The 12,287-nt window shown below is 39.3% G+C and overlaps 1 pseudogene; it reads left to right on the forward strand.

Annotated features, from left to right (window-relative positions):
* Positions 1-12,287, forward strand: part of LOC120309126 — a 144,445-nt pseudogene that overhangs the window by 65,835 nt on the left and 66,323 nt on the right.

Here is a 12,287-nt window from a genome sequence, read left to right on the forward strand (position 1 = left end):
TGCTATTATGATTTTATGTTATATCTGTTTATCTGCTGTCTAGATGGGTTTTAGTGTTTTATATTGCTTATAGATTTTTGACTGTGCATTGTCTGATGAATCCTCTAATCTGCTGGTGCAAAATAATAATAATGATTCCCAATTTTGATTACAGAATGCACAAAACAGTCACTCCCAAATAAATTACTTGAAGGACTGAAATTAGAAAAAGTTTTAGATCTGAGACGACAGGAAGTATTGCATGTCAAGGAGGAGCAAAAATATTTGGGAGTCCTTTTGGATATGTTGAGGAAGATTCAATGCTATTTAAAAGGTATATTTTTTAAATGACAATCATTTTAAAATCAGTGTTTATAGTTTCTTCTGCAAATTGCTATCTGATACTTCTTTGCAGTTATTGTTAATATCCTCCTAATATCCTCTTATATGGAAGGATGAATGGGAAAGCAACTGAAAATTCTAACATGAGAGAAATGGAATATTACAGATATGAAAACACAAACTCTTTAGATTGGTGCTCTAAAATGAATCTTTGGGCAGGTTATATCAAATGCTTAAATGAACTGAAAATTACTATGCTTCAGCTTATATTTTTTCCCCTTTTTAAAGTTGATTTAACTGAACTGGAACAAAAGCACAGCGGAAATCTGTCACTGAAAACTTTGGATGCTGTTGTGAAAGTGAGAAAACCCACTTCATGCAGTGATGATGGAATAGAGACCTATCTCCATTTGAGTGAAGAGCTGAAAGTTGTATCTAAATGTGTGTATGATTATAAAGATAACCACATTTTCCTGCATTGCTGGGAGCAGGCAGCCAAGAGGCTGATGAACAACATGGAGGATTCAGACACTGAACAAACTCTAGATATGGAGGAAGTATATGATTGCTTATTTAATCCTTGTTACAAGGAGTTCCAAAGGATTTATGACAGCTTGAAATTGGGAGACCTCACATTTGCTGAAGTGAATGCTCTCTTCAAAGATTTTAATAATCATTATGAAGAACTCAGACGTGATTTCCAAAGTATGCGCCAACTGCAGTATCAAGATAATGGAGAATGGATAGACGAACGGATCCAGCAGATCCAACAGTATCATGAATTGGATTTGGCATTGGATTCTGCTAAAGTTATCGACAAAGTCAAGGAAGTTTTGAAACTTACTGGTAATTTCGGTGTCCTGCAACAATTGCTGAACTTAGTAAGTACATCTCTTTAACTTGCCATTCAAAAGATAGTCCAGTAACCGAAAAGTTTCAGTCTCATAAAATTATAAAAGTGTGATATGTAGTGGCTACATGCTCTACAGATATGGCCCTTGAGCTGCTGGAAATTACAAACCTCTGCTGTATTCCTACATTTCCTAAAAGGAATGGTATTTAGGGGAAAAAGTCAGTTCTGTGAATCTCTAAGACCAAAGGGATAAAAATTAAAAAAAAAAAAAATCTGTGGAACAAAGGGGGGGAGGGAATTTGTGTGTTCTTAACATGCAGTCTTCTTATTATATGTAATTTATTCTTCAGACAAGTGAATTCCAGTTCTTTCAAGAGGAAAAGCTTTCTTCTATGAGCTCTTCCTTGATGCGTGCTAAGAAACTGTTGCAAGATATTACTGAAAAACGTCGCCTGTGCCTTGAAGAGCTGGCACTTAGGAAGGAGTTCGTTAACTGGGTCAAAGAGGCTTTGGAAGGTAGAACTGATATATCTCTGTTGTTTCCCCAAGGAAAGTTTTAACTGTGTTGGATTGAGCTGTTGTATTCTCCACTCTGTTTATCAAGAAGACACCTGGACAGAGAAAACATAAGTTTTATTTATCTTTTTGAGTATTCTCTTTCTCTTTTCTCAGTCTGACATTTTGGTACTTATACACTTTCTCTCCTTTCGATGTAATAATAATAATAATAATAATAATAGTAAAGTTGGAAGGGACCTTGGAGGTCATCTAGTCCAACCCCCTGCTCGGGCAGGAAACCCTACACCATTTCGGACAAATGGCTGTCCAGTCTCTTCTTAAAAACTTCCAGTGTTGGAGCATTTACTGCTTCTGGAGGCAAGCTGTTCCACTGAGTAATTGTTCTAACTGTCAGGAAGTTTCTCCTTAGTTCTAGGTTGCTTCTCTCCTTGATTAGTTTCCACCCGTTGCTTCTTGTCCTGCCTTCAGGTGCTTTGGAGAATAGCTTGACTCCCTCTTCTTTGTGGCAGCCCCTGAGATATTGGAACACTGCTCTCATGTCCCCCCTCGTCCTTCTCTTTGTTAAACTAGACATACCCAATTCCAGCAACCGTTCCTTATATGTTTTAGCCTCCAGTCCCCTAATCATCTTTGTTGCTCTTCTCTGTACTCTTTCTAGAGTCTCAACACCTTTTTTACATCGTGGTGACCAAAACTGGATGCAGTATTCCAAGTGTGGCCTTACCAAGGCATTGTAAAGTGGTATTAATACTTCACGTGATCTTGATTCTATCCCTCTGTTAATGCAGCCTAGCACTGTGTTGGCCTTTTTTGGCAGCTGCAGCACACTGCTGGCTCATATTTAAGTGATTGTCTACTAGGACTCCGAGGTCCCTCTCACAGTTACTACTATTGAGCATGGTGCCACCTATGCTGTACTTGTGCATTTGGTTTTTCTTGCCTAAATGTAGAACCTTGCTTTTTTCACCATTGAATTTCATTTTGTTAGTTAGTGCCCAGTGTTCAAGTCTGTCCAGATCCTTCTGTATCTGAAGCCTGTCTTCTGGAGTGTTGGCTATTCCTGCCAGCTTGGTGTCGTCTGCAAATTTGATGAGTTCCCCATCTATCCCTTCATCCAAGTCATTGATGAAGATGTTGAAGAGTACTGGGCCCAGAACAGAGCCCTGGGGCACCCCACTACACACTTCCCTCCATATAGATGCAGTTCCATTGAGGACCACTCGCTGAGTACGGCTGGTCAGCCAGCCATGTACAATGAGGAACATACACATACTTGAATGTGTATTTCCTTTCTCTACTGTTACCCTCCAGAGATAAAGCATGACTTAAACCTTGACAAATAGAACATCTAGATCAGAGTTCCCCAAACTTTGGGCAGCAGGGCCCGGTTCTGTGGAGAGAGATTTTTCTGTTGACCGGAGGGTGCGTGGTTTTGTGTCTGCCTACAGCCTATGGATGAGGCTTTGTGTGGACCGGTTGCTGTCATGCCGCGGTCCGGTACTGGTCCATGGACTGGGGGTTGGGGACTCCTGATCTAGATGCACAATCGTATGTAATCAAACAAAGTCACACATATGCTATTGTGAATAAATGCCGTAGGAAAAGCTAAAGGTTAAAGAAATGTTTTCCCTTCAGATTCCTGTGTAGGAGGAGACCAGGTATGAGGCAATGACACCTATAGCTTAGGTCTCCTTGCCCTGCCAGAATGAGGAACTGGCCTTTTAAGAAGGAGATAGGCTATCTTAGTATCATTGAGGACTCAAGTGTAGAAGTGTTATATCACAAGGCTGAAAGAATGGAATGAGAAGGAGAAAAGCGAGCAGAGCAAAACCCAGAGGTTTAGGAGGTACAGTGGAGAACAAGAGGCCATCGGTGATAGCAGCAGCAGCAGCAACAACAATGGAAAGATCAGTGTTAGGGGTGGGGCAGAGAGACATTAAATGGTGTGGTGATGACAGGATCACTATAGGAACCAGCAGCAGATTAATATTGGGTGGTAGCTACTAGACATGGGGAGTGTTGATGTAGGCAGCTGAGGAAGCTGAAAAGATGCCAATGTGACCCCAAGATATTGGCATCCAGGATGGGGCTGCCTAAAACACCAGCCATTGGAGCCTGAGATGTTGTGAGATACCCCAGAGCAGTGGTGGCGAACCTATGGCACGGGTGCCAGAGCTGGCATTCGGAACCCTCTCTGTGGCACGTGTTCCGTCGTCCCAGTCCTAGGCCTTCACCTGGGTTTTATAAAACCTTTTTGCTTTAGGTCTCCGCTGCCATGTGCAAAAAAAAAGGTTTGATCAATCAATTTCAACTTCTTGCGGGGAAAAAAAAAGGTCTTGCAAAGTTGGAATTGATTGATTGAACTTTTTAGTCCCACACAGTCTGCTGTTACCACTGCAGCCACACCTAGCCAATGGGCCACACCCACCCGGCACCTGATGATGCATAAGTGGGTTTTGGGTTGCAGTTTGGGCACTCGGTCTCTAAAAGGTTTGCCATCACTGCCCCAGAGAATCCCAGAGTGCTGGTAACAACCAGACAGAGACCAGTAGGTATGATGTAGCAGCCTAGGAAAAAGGTCTGCTCACATTTCAAAACTTCTATCAAGCCACAAAGCCAAGAAACTGTTCCCAACCCAAAGTCTAAGTGCAGCAATATAATACTAACTGGGAATGCAGAGAACTGTACTTTAATCAGATTTTGCCAATGTGAAAAAAGATAATGGAAGAGTAATAAGTAAGACATTGTAAGAAAGATGGAACTAAGACATAGGATAAAGTAAGATAAAGGCTATAATTAGATGAATGCTGGAAAAGAGTAATTCTGAATCAAAGTGAAGGTTATAGCTATAGCTTGTCTGTAAAGTGATAATTATAAAAATAACCTATTCCTGGGAATCCATGTTGCTTTATGTCTGGCTGGAAGAAAGAAATGACAGGAATAAGCTACTCCGGTCAGTCTAGTAATAGCAGTGGCACTTAGACTTATATGCTACTTCACAATGCTTTACAGCCCTCTCTGAGCTGTTTACAGAGTCAGCATATTGCTCCCAATATGGTTGCAGTCTGGATCCTCATTCTACTGACATTGGAAAGATGGAAGGCTGAGTCAACCTTGAGCTGGTCAGGATCGAATTCCTGGAGTGAGCAGTGAGTTAGGTTGCAACATGGCATTCTAACCACAGCCTTATATACTGCACCCTGACCCTCCTTTCAGCTGATAGCAGTGGCACTCTAGCTTTAGGCCAACTCAACACTGATCTGCTCTCCTTAAGTGTGTTAGAAAGTGGTAAAATATTTCTGATTTTTCTGACTTCTCTGTATTTGAAAATTATTTCTCAATTAAGCAGCAAAATGTTCATACATTTCACATAGCTTGTTAGTATTGAGAGGCCTATTTCAGTAGTTGATTTGTGACTTTTTTCGTGTTTGTAAAGAATTAAGGAAGATGACCTGGGATGAGCTTGTTCTCTGCCATGGTGATCTTCATGTATCCTCATATTCATGCAGACATCAAACAAAATAGTTTGCGCTTTGCCTTAGAAATAAGGAAGAAGGAACACGAGTCAGTTTGATTCCCTTAGGAAAACTCCCAAAGGAGAAGGAAAAGGCTGCGGATGGGCTAGTATCAATATCAGACCATTCTACTATAATGGTGAGTTAAAGCACCATCAGAGAGGATTCTGGGGAAAATAATTTGAATAATGGAGGAGGTGGCTGTCAGGTAAAGATGTGAGGATGGCTAAAATGCCTGTTGAACCTGGACTGTGATTTATTGGCTTCAGGTTGGTTAATAATCCTGAAATGGACTGAAGGCTTTCCCCTAATTTGGATTTATGGTTGCTGAGAAAGATTGGGACAAGACTTACCAAAGTTTTGAGGGGGGAGGACTGGGGAAAAGAGAGATGAAGGGGAACAGCCTAGCTAGATGACCTGGGGTGCACCTGAGAATGAAAATAAATGAAACAAAATCATGCATGCTAGAGGATAACCAGCCAGTCATCTGCCATTTCATCAACCTGAAAATGAAAGGGACCTAGTAATCCCTGGGAGCTTCTGCCTGCTAATCAATTTAGGAAGCCGATTTCTTGAACCTAAAAGAATAGAACTAGTAATCATAAACTGAGTGAGGTGGGTTTTCATCAACCTAAAGCTTCTTGGGAAAGTGAGGAGCAGCTATCTATGTAAGTATATTGCTGTCTTTTAATTTTTTAATATAGTAGTTATTTACCGCTCCAATTGAAATTTACTATATGTTCTTACATACTTTATTTACACAAATCAAGCTAAAGTGTATATTTAAGATATAAATAATGATGCAAAATACAAATAGAAAAAAAACACCCTACATCACAGGTGTCAAACTCGATCGTGTATCGTGATGTAGTATGATTTTTTTTGCCTCTGCAGAGCCGGGATGGGTGTGTCCTGCGCATAAAGTTAGACACATCTGTCCTACATTAATTAAACTTCAGATTACAATTACACTTGTTTTCCATTGCTTTCTTATTTAAATCCAAAACTTACTACATTATCTAGTTTAATCATAATAATGATAAAACTTCAGGATCATTTGCCTTGCTTTATCTGGAAAAAAACTAATGTTTAAGGAACTTTGGAATGTTCTATTTCTCCTCTACAATGTCCCAACAATTTTATATTAGTCAATTCTCTATTTAGAAGCAAAACCATTTAAAGGTCAGAGGACTGATTTCTTAAAATTGTTGAATCATACCTGAATCATACCTGGAACATAGCCAGTGTGGAATGGAACATTTCCAATGTTCTTCAGAATGCTGGGTTTTCACATGTCTATTATTGCATTATTATAATTATTGTTTATTTTTGTATAAAAAACAAAAAAGCAATTATAAGCCATCCTAGAAAGCACTTAAATTTATCCAGGGAAGCCGTTCATAGAATATAAATTTCCTTTTTACCTCACAAAGTGCTTTCTTTCTTTCTGTTAGACAAAAATGAGCTGAAAGTGTTTGTGGAGCTGGCTTCAATATCTGCAGGAGAGAATGACATGGATGTGGATCGTGTGGCTTGTTTCCATGATGCTGTGTTTGGCTATTCCTCCCTGCTGTATGATTTAAAGCAAGAGGCAGGATTTAAGGAATTCATGAAGTATTTGGAGAATATATGGAAAGCTCTGGAAAGTGATCCCAACCTTCCCGAGAAGCTGGTAATTACTGTAGCAGCCTTGTATCTTTCCATTACTGCCCTTTAAATGGCTGTGCATTTGATAAAGATGCTTTATGCTTGTAGCATATTAATTAGTAAAAATATTCTTTGAACCTGAAGTCTACAAACCACTTAGGTGCTCTGCATTCAAAGAGAAACACGGAGTTATGTTTTCCCACATGAAGTCCAGTTTGCATATTATGTCAGTTGGTGATTTTAGTGAAATTAAACTCAAGTAAAATATGCTTGAAAGCCCAGAAAACAGCGGGGTAGAAATTTTAGAATGTCTGCTTCAATTTTGTCTATTTTACCCGACTTAGCAAAGATACAGGCTAATGGGAATATTCCTTATATGTTCTCCCTATAGCGTGATTCTGCAAGATACTTGGATTGGTTAAAAACTATCAAAGAGAGTCATGGATCTGTGGAGTTGTCTTCTATATCCCTGGCAACCAGAATCAATGAGAAAGGAATCTACAGAATTAAGGCCCCAGTGGAGGGACAGAAGGTGAGACATTGCTTAAAAATGATTCCCAAAACAGGTCTGTTTTTTCTTATTTTCTGCTAATTTCCACAAAACTATTTTTAAATGTTCTTTGTGCATTTAATTTGTTTGCCTCTACTGCTGAACCAGCTCTATCTAGGTGGTGTAAAATAAAATAAGGATTAAACACCGAAATACAGTAATATATGAAAAGGATATTATTGCATTAAATAGCCTGCTTGTAATGAAAAGGAGTTAGCCCCCCAAAAGGTATTCATGCAATTTTTACCCTCATTAACATTTTAAATTGCACTTCAGCTATATTACAATCACGTTTAAGCATGCTTGCTAATAAACTGCTTTCTTTATGAGTGTCTAATGCAGCGGTTCTCAACGTTTGTGTGACGGCGACCCCCGCCACACAAACGTTATGCGCATGCGCGGCGCGGCGCGCATGGGGGTGCCCCCCCGCACACGGCGCGCATGTGTGGCGGCGCCCCCACGCGCGGCGCGCACGGAGCGCCCCCCCACGCGCGGCGCGCATGCGCGGCGGCGCCCCCACGCACGGCGCGCATGCGCAGCGCCGCCCCCCGGAGGAGCGCCGCTGCCCCCACGCGCGGCGCGCATGCACGGCACCGTCCCCCCGGAGGCGCAGCACCCCCCCCGGAGGGGACAAAATGGCGGATCGCCGCCTTTGGCGACCCCCCAAAAGAGGTCGATCGACCCCAAATGGGGTCGCGACCCATAGGTTGAGAACCGCTGGTCTAATGTTTACTGAATTAATACATTTTAAAAATGGGCAGTCTTCATTATGTCCTTGTATATATTATGTTTTGTTGTAAGGTTTGCCTGGACACTATACTGCACCTGACCATCCAAGAAAGTCATGGGGACCAAGAGAAGATTCGGCAGTATTCTCTGGAAGAGCTTCAAGAACTGATGAACAAGTTGATGTTGATGTCTGGAAAAGAAGAACAAAGTGCACAAGTGGAGAAATTTTCTGAAGTAAGCTTCCTGAAGCAGCCTGATGCTAATTAAGAGAAATTGATGATTTTATATACCCAAAGTGTTTAAAATAGATATATTTTGTATATAAAGATTATTGCTTGTTGCTCAGTTTTAATAGCTATTACAATAGCTGTAATTGTAATGATCAGGATGTTTCTTTGGGGAAAATGGGATTGTTTCATCTCTTTGTGATATTAAATGTCTCATATCAGACTTTTGGATGATAAAGCATATAGACACACAATTTGTAATCATTTCTAGTAATAGTAAAATTGTTGCATTGCTACTACAGTGATCAGTATTGTAATATCACAATGATCCCATTCTCATAGTCAGACATGGGCCTATGTCTTATTTTTTGGCCCTTTCCTGGATCTCTTCCACAGTTCTGTACTCTTTTCTGTCTACTCACATTTCTTCCCCCCATTTATAGCAGCAAATATACTCTTAATGGTTTCTCATAGCTTATTTATGAGTTTATTTGTTAGAGCATAGAATGAGCAGGACTTGGGAGCTGCACAGAAAATGCCTATGGATTGCATATCTGTATTGCATATCTATATTCTAAATAATCAAAAGGTGATTGAGGCTACATTAGACATTTATATAGTATAGTGTGGATTGTTTAATAATAATTTGGATTCAATCTACTGTTGTGTTTTTGTGTGTATTCTTCATTCAGGTATTTTCTAACATTCAGAGATTCGCATTGTCCTTCATGAACCTTTATTCTGCTGGAAACATGCTTTTCCGAAACTGGATTGCTAACATATATTGCTCACCTGAGAGTCGGTTTTGCATTAATATGAACTTTAATTTAAATTCCATCTGTGGGCTTTGTGGAAGTGGAGATGTGGCAAAGGTTCTGCCAGCCATGTGCAGGAAGATGGAGAGTTTTCTGGAGAGGTGGAATCAGTTCATGTCTGAGAAGCGATCCCAATATTTTTATCTGAATTATTACCTGGCTGAACAGCTTGTATATTTATGCAAGGAGCTTGGTTCAGGGAAACTCAGTGAGTCTGCCTTAATGATGCTGTCTTTCATAAAACACAACTGCAGTAGACAAGATACTGAAACAGTCTCCAGACTAGTGGCATCTGAAATACCAAAGAGTTTTGATGTAACATATGGACACCAGGCAAGTAGAAGAGAAGTGACTGAACACCTGGAGGAAATCTGGGGGTCCTATATGGAGAACATGGGTTTATTTCTTCCACATTGCTTTGATTTTGAAACTCTTGGTAGATTCCTATCTACTTTGGCAAACTTAGAAAGAAGGAATGTTGAGCGAATGTTACCACGAGGTCTTCATTCTAGGCAGCCCAACCTCATTCTTTGCCGTCGTTCTGACATTTTAGTTTCTACAATTTCCATCTACATGAACAATCCAGAAGAGACGCTACCCTCTTATGATGAAGTCTTATTGTGTACACCACAAACCAGCTACGAGCAAGTGGAATTGTTTATGAGGCGATGCCTTACTCCAAACAAGAAAGAAAAGAAGATTTATACCTTACTCTTTGCAGATGAGTTGAGTAACGATGTGGGCTATAAGTTAGAGGAACTATACCAAAAGCTACATTTAAAACATACCAGTGACTATCAATTAGTGATGTTCTGTAACTGTGAGAGAGAAGACCGCTATATCCCCTCTGTTTTTAGTAATTTCATCATTCACATGACCCCTCTTCGGCCCCTAAAAGACATCCAAAGTTACCTCGGGAAGCATTACAAAACCACTGAGCTTGGAAATCCATCAACATCCATATTCAAAAATAACATGTGTGTTGGGATTGTATCTTCTGAAAGAGCTGGAATGGGTGAGAAAACCAAGTTCAAACAACCTCCGATCTTGGATATATAATCATAGTTTAGCAAGAAAATGATCTATATTAGCGTAGTAGTTAATAATTAATATTATTAATTGGGCTTGTTTATAAGAAATCTGTTTCAAACCATGTACTATTATGCTAATAGTAGCAGTTTATGTTTAAGTGGTGCTATAGTTAATTGGAATTATTTTAATTAACATGTAATGTGAATAGTTCCAAACTTCTTGCCCACTACACTGGAGAATTAGAGGAAAAAAGGAATACCGGTACATAAAAGTGACTTAGCTTAGAATTTATTTATATTATCTCTTTATTTATCTGAATTTATTATAACTGCCTAAATCCAAAGGACTAAGCAGTAGAAGCTGAGGAAGTAAATGTTTGTGGGCTTCAAATTTTGGCCTATTAAGAAAGCACTTTCTTTGTAAGTGTATGTTTTAAAGCCTTTGCACTTTTATGCACAATAAAGAAATCAACAATAACAAAAAAAGAAACATCTTCCTCCTGTTAAAAAGCTCAGAAAAGAAGTAAAAAATCTCCAGATTCAACTGCCCTTATTGTTCTGCCCACCACAATCTTTGCAACTCTATGATGTGTGGTCCTCAGTCACTGTATTTAGTTTCTTCAGTTAGAGAAATAGTGTGTTCTATTTCGTTACGTGTATGAAAAATACAAATTCACAAGTCCTGCCTATCCATACCTTCATTATAAGCACTAAATAACAATCTTATCTAACAGGAGCCATTCTTGTGAGATAGAAATACGTATGTTTGGTGGTTTGATATTTCAGCAAGCCTGTATGCATGATAGAAACACTATACATTTTTATGGGGCCACAATGATAGATTCAGTATTTCAGCAGTATACTGCTAGATTCAGCAGAAACCCTAGGTTACGTTTTGAAAAGTTACTTTTGAAAAGAAGCAAATGGAATTTTAAAAAGTTTTAATTTATTCTGATCTTTATTTTTAACTAGATTGGGGTTTTTTGATGTTCCCTATATTCTCTATATTAGTTGCTAGGCATTTGTATAGACCAGGGGTAGGCAACCTTGGCTCTTTTATGACTCGTGGACTTCAACTCCCAGAATTCCTGAGCCAGCCATGCTGGCTCAGGAATTCTGGGAGTTGAAGTCCACAAGTCATAAAAGAGCCAAGGTTGCCTATCCCTGGTATAAACTATGTGAGTTCTCAATCTCAAATGAATTAGTTATTTTTTTATTTTTCCTGTCAATATCTTAAATGCTTTTTTTGTTAAAAACTATAGGAAAGTCTCTCTATATAAAGAGGCTGCATCAAAAAATGAAAGAGCAACTACAAGGACACAGAGTACTTTTAAGAACTATTCGGCTGATTGATCCTCATGTGAATGAAAGAAAAATCCTGAACTCTCTGTTTCTACTCCTGGACCAAAAGTCCCAGAAACGGCCTATGATTCTGCATTTTGATATTACTTCTTCTGTGAGTATGTCACAGTTTTGACTAATGAAATTTTCCTTTTCATCCAATACGTCCTTTTATGAGAAGATATTCTTATATCTAGAGGAGGAACATCCCTGTTTATTTGTATGGTCCTTATGTTTCTGTATTCTTCCAGGTTCAGATTGGAATTTCAGAATTTTTGTTCAAGCTGTTCATCTTACGGTATCTGGAAGATACAGATGGGAAAATTTGGCTTCGGAAACAGTGCCACCTCTATGTTGCAGAAATTCTGCAACCGTCCCCCTCACCCAAAAAACAAAGAGGATCTGTAAGTACATCCAGAGGCATAGAATATATATTTGCTGTGTTTTTAGTATTTTAGAGCAGGATTTCAAAACTGGTTTCTGTAAGACAATGGAGAAAATAGGGATTTCCCCTTAGTTGTGCCTACGGAATGTCTTAAGGGGAAAAAATTACAAGGGACAGAAGGAAAAACATCTCCCTACATGGGATTAAAGTGAAACTGTCTGCAAGGGATCCTTAAAGAGATTTTCCCATACTCCCTTGTAGCAAAGAAGTAATTCCGTTTGTAGTAATTACAATTCTGCAGTATTGACAGACCATTTCCATAATACAAAATTAAAATACTGTGGAAAACTGATG

This window comes from Crotalus tigris, unplaced genomic scaffold, assembly GCF_016545835.1.
Source record: "Crotalus tigris isolate CLP2741 ecotype Arizona unplaced genomic scaffold, ASM1654583v1 scf7180000017551.9496454, whole genome shotgun sequence".
In the NCBI taxonomy this organism is placed as follows: Eukaryota; Metazoa; Chordata; class Lepidosauria; order Squamata; family Viperidae; genus Crotalus; species Crotalus tigris.